General features: G+C 41.8%; 1 pseudogene; it reads left to right on the top strand.

Moving 5' to 3' along the window:
• Window positions 1-3988: 3988 nt before the first annotated feature.
• Window positions 3989-4866, top strand: LOC148022643 (thiamine pyrophosphokinase 1 pseudogene; annotated as a pseudogene).
• The last annotated feature ends 2587 nt before the right edge of the window (window positions 4867-7453 follow it).

A 7453-nucleotide genomic window follows, 5' to 3' on the forward strand; every position in this document is an offset into this window, starting at 1 on the left:
CGTAGTCACTTTTTGCGGAGTCATTGGGCTAGGGCAACTACAGAAACAATGGTAAAAATTGGAGAGAAACAGGTGCCTTATGTTGCTTTGGTGGATCATGGTTCAGAGATTAATCTCATAGTTCGTGGAGTTTATGAAAGTAATAGATGGCCTATGGATGTAGAGCATGGGTGGCATATGAGAGCCGCCAACAACACTGCAGGTGATTTGTATGCGGCCTGTCCCAGTGTCAGGGTTTCTATTGGAGATGTAGAGGAGGATTTCCATTTGTTTGTGCAGGATTCATGCTCTTATCCCATAATTCTTGGACAGCCATTCATCACAGAGATGCGCATGGAAACAAAAGTAATGGATGATGGATCTGCTTATGCACGGATTCACAGTAAAGATGGCATGAGAGCAGTTCAGTTTATGACTGTGTGTGTGAACAATGTTAGAAACAGGGATACTCTTAGAGATGCACCTTTTCCCACTATGAGGGATTCGAATTTTCATTAGGTACCGCTGTTTCACGAGACGACAGTGGTACAGAGTAGAGGAGATTGGAGTTCTCGCCTCCTGGCAGCAGTGTTTTCTCCTCCAGTTTTGTTGGGATTTCAGCAAACAGTTCGATGAGTTATCAGAAGACTTCTAAGTTGCCTAGAGCTGCCAGGCAGTACATATGCATGAAGGAGAAAATTTTGAAAAATGCAAGTATTTAAGAGGATGGTGAGCATATAGATGGGATGTATGATAGTATGATTTGTGTAGATACGATGACAGAGATGGAAAATATGCTGAAAACTGATATGCAGAGTTGTCACAATAATGTATCAGTGCAATCCCTGGACATGTTTCATGAAATTGCAGATTTTGTGTCACAGATAGAGTCAGAGGCTGAGGTGACTCAGCAAAAAGTATTGAGTGCTGAAGAAATTCAGCAAACAGAGTTTCCGGCTGATTATGATCAGCTTACAGAGACACAGAGAGCTGAAAACTTTCGGCTAACAGAGTTTATTGCTGAAATATTTCAGCATCCAGAGTTTAGGGCTGTTCCTATGCAGTCCATAGAGCACAGGGCTCAGGATATTCAGCCACCACTGGAGTGCAAAATAGTTGATTTACAACAAGATTTGAGTAATGCAGAGGATCATAATGAAGCCAGGGTTGACACGAAATACAAGACTGTGGATAAGAAGGTGAAGCCGGTAGCTGTACCACTTCCACCTGACAGTGATCAACAAATAGAGAGGGCTGCCAAACAGCCAATTTTGAGGAATCCAGAGCATATAGGCCATAAGTTTTCAGCAGAGACTCTTGATGAATTAAAAATTGGAAATGGTGATTTCTTGCTACCCACAGAGAAGCAATGCTTTCAGGAGATGCTTGAGCGACATGGAAGCGGGTTTTTTTTTTTTCCACATGAGATTGGATGTGTGAATCCAGATATTGTTGCTCCTATGGTAATCTTTACTATTCCTCATATTCCATGGAACCTCTGACCTATTCCAGTGCCTAAGGCACACCTGCCAAAGCTAATTGACTTGTTGAATGAGAAAATCAGGATGGGAATCCCAGAGCCATCATCTGCACCATACTCAAATAGGTGGTTTATGGTTCCAAAGAAGAATGGTACTCTCCAATTTATACAGGACATGCAGCCAGTAAACAGAGTTACTATCAGGAATGTTGGTATAGGTCCAGTTGTGGATGAGTTTGCAGAAGCATTTGCTGGACGTGCCATCTATTCTTTAGGTGATTTGTATTCGGGATATGATCAGTTTCAGCTGGCTTTGGAAAGTAGGGACATAACCACTATGAGAACTCCTATTGGGCTTGTCAGGATGTGTACCTTGCCTCAAGGTGCTACTAATTATGTTGCGCATATGATGAATGCCATGCATAAGGTCTTTCTTGATTACATACCTCAGCTTACCATGCCTTTCTTGGATGATGTGCCCATTAAGGGGTGTGCAGAAGAAGAGAAGAATGAGAGTCTAAATGAGCAGGGATGTAGATACTTTGTGGCTGATCATATTTTAGCCTGTGAAAAGATTTTGGCCAGGTTAAAGAAGAGAATTTGACACTATCAGGGCAAAAATCTGTTTTTGGAGTAAATGAGGTTGTCATTGTTGGACATATGTGTGGGTATTACGGCAGGAAACCCTCACCTAAGAAGGTGGATGCTATAGGCAAGATTATAGAGTATTGTTCTACCACTTCAGAGGTACGGAGATTCATTAGAGCTTGTGTGTTTTATATGATTTGGATACCCCATTTAGCACACATAGCAGATTGTTTATATCAGTTGCTTCGAAAGGGGCAGAAATTTTATTGGGATGAGAGCCACACTAGAGCCATGCGGAAATTGAAGAAGTTATTGCAGATTGCTCCTACTCTGAGGAAAGCGGATTATAATTGCGGAAGGCCTATTGTATTGACAGTTGACACTAGTCCAATTGGCATAGGTTGGGCTGTGGGTCAAGATGATGCAGATGGAAACAAGTATGCTATTCGGTTTGGGGCGAAAGTCCTAAACAAGAGACAGAGGAGATATCCGCAAATCAAGAGGGAATTACTGGGAATTGTTACAGCTCTCAAATGTGACAAGGAGTACTTTATTGGAGCCTCAGTTGTGGTAGAGACAGATTGCTTGCCATTGATAGGTATGATTACGAGTTGCTCTACTCCGGATATAGCTATGCTGAGATGGACTGCATACATCAAGTCATTAAATCCAGAATTTAAACACATAGCAGGGAAGGATAATCCAATGGCAGATATGTAGTCTAGAGCTAGATATGATGATGAGGAGACACTACTTGCAGAAGAAGATGATGCAAAAATTTCAGCCGCTATGGTCGATCATGTTTGCCATGTCTATGATATTGTGGCTTTCATAGAAGAACTCTATGTTGGAGATTGATTGCAGATTGGCAAGTACCTTAGTACACTAAGCAAAAGAGATGAATGGACAGATGAAGAGTTCAAGAAGATTAGAAAAAAATCCTATGGTTATTTTCTCAAGGATGGATTTCTTTGGAAGCACCCAAAGAAAAGAGGTGGATTACCCTTGCGGGTTGTTTGCGATAAAGAGACACAATTACAGGTGATGAGGGAGTTTCATGAGAGTCCTTGGGCTGGTCATAGAGGAGTGTGGGCTACTTATGAGAAAATCAAGGAGAAATATTGGTGGAAAGGCATGTATAGAGATGTTTCTCACTTTGTAGAGACTTGCAAAGACTGCCAGATGTATTCGGTAGTGCGTCATCGAGATGAGCTTCATCCGACCTATCCGCTATGCATTCATTATAAGGGGATAGTTGACTTGGTTACTATGCCTATGGGTCTATGGCAGATGAGATATATTGTTTTGGCTAGAGAGGATCTTACCAATCATGTTGAGGGCAGACCTTTGAGAACGAAGACCACTAGTACAGTGTGTAAGTTCTTATTGGAAGAAATTTTCTGCATGTATGGTTGTGTGGGTAAGATCACTGCAGATCGTGGTGAACTGGATGCAGATGAAGCTAGGGAGTTTTTCTCTCAACTAGGAATCAAGTTGGCTCTAACCACAGCATACAATCCAGAGGGAAATGGGAAGAGTGAAAGAGGGCATCCGTCGTCGATAGTGAAAGCATTAGCCAAAGCATGCAGAGGACGGATTGGAGAATGGCCGAGACTTCTACCATTTTCTTTGTGGGCTGATCGTACGACTCACAGTGTTACCACAGGATATATACTCGTAGATTTGATGTATGGTCAAAAACCGGTTATGCCGACTGAGACTTGTGCTTTGACTTGGTCAGTTTTACCTTGGCAGGAGGATTTGACGAGAGAGGAGCTCTTAGTGCTTCAGATCCGGCAGTTGGAGAGAAGACCAGAGGATATTCAGCTAGGTATTGAAAAGTAAAGGGCTGCAATAGAGGTCATTAAGGAAGAGCAAGCAGTCCTCCTCATAGAAGCGCCACTGAATCCCAAGGTTAATAGAGAGAAGATGACACAAATAATGTTTGATACATTCAATGTGCCTACTATAACTGCTGGATACTCTAAATATGGGCTCAGTGAGAATGTGCTCAATTGTTTCAGGGAGATGCAAGAAGAAGGCCTATCCTTGGATGTTGGCAAATTTTTGTGCAATTTGAAATCTTATGTCAGTATAGTCTCCATTCCAACAATGGACCATAGTTCCACTTTTCTTTCTAGTGCTTTTCTGAACCAAGAGCAACCTAGTTTGACATTTGCACTTGTAGTGCTGAACCGTCAACTGCCTTTATTGACACGGTTTTTATGGGATAAAGCATGTTTTCGAATATGCATAGATGGGGGAGCAAATCGGATTTATGATGGTGCCCTTGATTTTCTGCCATCTGAGGATACGTTTGAAGTTCGTAAACGGTACAAACCTGAAGTAATCAAAGGAGACTTGGATTCTATTCGACCAGAGGTGAAGGAGTTTTATGCTGGGCTAGGCACAGAAGTCCTGGACAACTCAGGGAATCAGGATACCACAGATCTTTGAAATGCTTGTCGTATTTGAATGACACATTACCAGAAATAACATCAGTTGAAGGTCCTCATAGTGGTCTAGTTCCATTAACTGGTCCCTCTAACATCTTTACAACCGGTTTGAAGTGGAATATAGATAAGTGTTCTTCACATTTCGATGGCATTATCAGTACATCAAACATTCCTGAGAGAAACAAAGTGACTGTACAAGTAGATACTGATTTGATCTGGACAATAGAGCTACAACAACTCTATGATCAACTTCGAAACACTATTGCTTTTTCTGGTAAAAGGGGCTGCTTTTCTAAGGCCTATTGTGGAAGGATCGAATGCCTGGGGAAAGAAAAAAATAAAGCCACATATGGCTATTTTTAAATGAAGGATTTTTTGGCGGGGGGGGAAAGGCACGGAAAAAGTAGGCAACTGCTACAAGGAACAAGGGGGAATGCTCTCTGGGGAAAGGCTATGGAGGCGCAGAAATCCATTGAAATCTATTCGAAGCACTTATACAGTTACTCCATCCATCAAACTTATTCATTATTGAAATGCTGCTACGAGAATAATTTGAACCCTTGCGTACTGTACTCTCTGTGAAGGGCTATGGAGGTTGTAGGTTATGCACTTTTACAGATTAAAATTGAAGGCTGAGAGCCTATTCTGATGCCACAATTGAGGCTTTCACACCCCTGGTTGAAATTTGATGGAGTTGTTTTCTCCATCCGTTGTTCAAGAACTTTTTTTGGAATACCTTTCTTGAGTTGCCTCTCTAGTATTCTTCGACGCACAGATTACAGAGTGATTCCTTCAAGTAGGATTGATGATGGTAGAACTACAAGATAAAGAAAGGAGTCGATGAGATTTTCCGACAGGTCTTTGTGATGGGCCAAGAGAATTACGTCAATAAGCAACAACTGGGAAGCTGTTGCACGGAGCTGAAGGCCATATCATCTTTATCGAGCTCAAGAGTGGGGAGCTCTATCGGGGACCGCATTGCAACACTTCAACAGCTAGCGGTTCCTTTCAAGACGGACACCACTTCTGTATTACTGGAAGCCATTGGCTACTTCAAATTCCTTCAAGATTAAGTCCAGGCATTGAGCTCACTGTACATGAAGACTAGCTCGTGCCCGAAGGATGTGGCAGGTGCCGCCAAGAGAAAAGTATGGCCGAATGGTCCTGGCAGCATTCTCAACAAAGGGCAGGTTGCAGAATCCTTCGTGGTGGTAATCTTATTGAATAGGAGCATTAAGAATCCTTGCATAATGCAATCAGGCCATGGCTGTAAATGATTATCTGGCTCAGAGTGGCAATACAAGAGAAGGAGAAACGCTTGGAGGAAGAGCAGATTATTCATAATTCAAATGTTAACACAAAATTGAAAACAAATAGATACCCAGAGCGCCCTGGATTACAAGAATTCTTGAGGAGGGCAAGTGAGTTTGTAGAGCTTGTACTCTTCACTACTGGCTTGAAAGGCTATACTAACCCTCTTGTTGATAGAATTGATCCTGAGAATAAGATTGTTGCAAGGCTGTATCAATCAGCTACAGTTGTTTCAAGGTACAGAGAACATGCGAAAGACTTGAGTAGTTTGGGAAGAGATCTACGATGAACTGTGATAATTGATAAGAATCCTTTTAGCTTTGTATTGCAGCCTTTTAATGGGATCCCATGCATTCCCTTCACAGGGGAAGGTTTGGACTGCAATGTGCTACAGTGAAGGATAATGTAGGGAAGTCTTGAGTGAATCATGTCAATGTTTATGAGGCCTTTGATAGAGAGCTTGAGGTTATGCAGAAGAAAATGAATTTTAAGGAAATTATGGCAAAAAGCTGAAACATACATTAACAAGGCACAGGAAGGCTATTTCTAGTGTGACTAATAGATGTCTACAAATAGCAGCATAGCAGAAAGAGAATCAATTGCGGCTCTAAACAGTGGTACGATAGCAACAGTCCCAAATCAGATTATCTTTTGAACAGGACTTGCTATGGGGTGATTATCTATTTGTTCTCTAAATTGCAGCTGGAAGAAAATATGTATTCAATGGCTGAAAAACAGTCAACAAACAACCTGCAGGGTGTTTCTTTCTGAAATAGCAAGAAGGGATGTGAAGAACTTCAATTTTTGAATAGCCAGTTTATAAATCAGATTTGTTTCCTTTATGAAGATGAAGCTGTTGATGTTGAATAGGGTTGTAATTAAATGTGTTCTCGCTTGATTGATCTTCTATCTTGAAATTAGTCAAGGTCCTCTGTGGTTGCGACTTTGCTTTCGAAAACCCTCCGACAACGCGGAAAGTCCTAGATCGCAAACCCTGTGACATTCAATGGGAGTGCCAGGTAGAGCTTTCTAGACATCCTTTCCGATGGACTGCTAAGACGTGTCCTGAAGATTACAGGCATACACATTACAAGACAGCATGCAGTCTTGAACCGGTCTACTGAAGTAAACTAGTCATAACTTTTGATAGGCAGCTCCAAACAGGGCGTACTATATGTCAAAACAAAGCTTATGACGAGTACTTTCAGCCTATGTAGAATGCACATGCATGTGATTTGAGTAAGTACAAAATTATTCTAAAACAGTGTGGAATCTACGGAAGTGGGCAATTTAGGGCATGATCGGCTAGTCTTCCAGTCATTGGGGTTCACGGAGGTAGGGAAATTCATTGAGGATGGTTACTGGGCACCAAGAGGCTTCTTCCAAGGGTAGGCCTTTCCATTTGATGAGGTATTCTTTGATGGATGGAGATTGTAAGTGCTTATCTCGCTGCCCAATGATTACTTCAAGAACATATTGAGTGATGCCCTCTTCATCTATGGGGGAAAGTTCTTCCACATAATCCATTCAGGAGTCTACAAAGGGTTTTAGCTGACTAACATGAAACACATTGTGGATTTTGGTGGTAGGGGGAGTTCTAAGTGGTAGTCCAAGTTGCCAACTCTCTTCAGAATTCGGT

Source organism: Lygodium microphyllum, chromosome 16 (genome assembly GCF_053477565.2).
Source record: "Lygodium microphyllum isolate KBCC chromosome 16, Lygodium_microphyllum_v1.1.10, whole genome shotgun sequence".
In the NCBI taxonomy this organism is placed as follows: domain Eukaryota; kingdom Viridiplantae; phylum Streptophyta; class Polypodiopsida; order Schizaeales; family Lygodiaceae; genus Lygodium; species Lygodium microphyllum.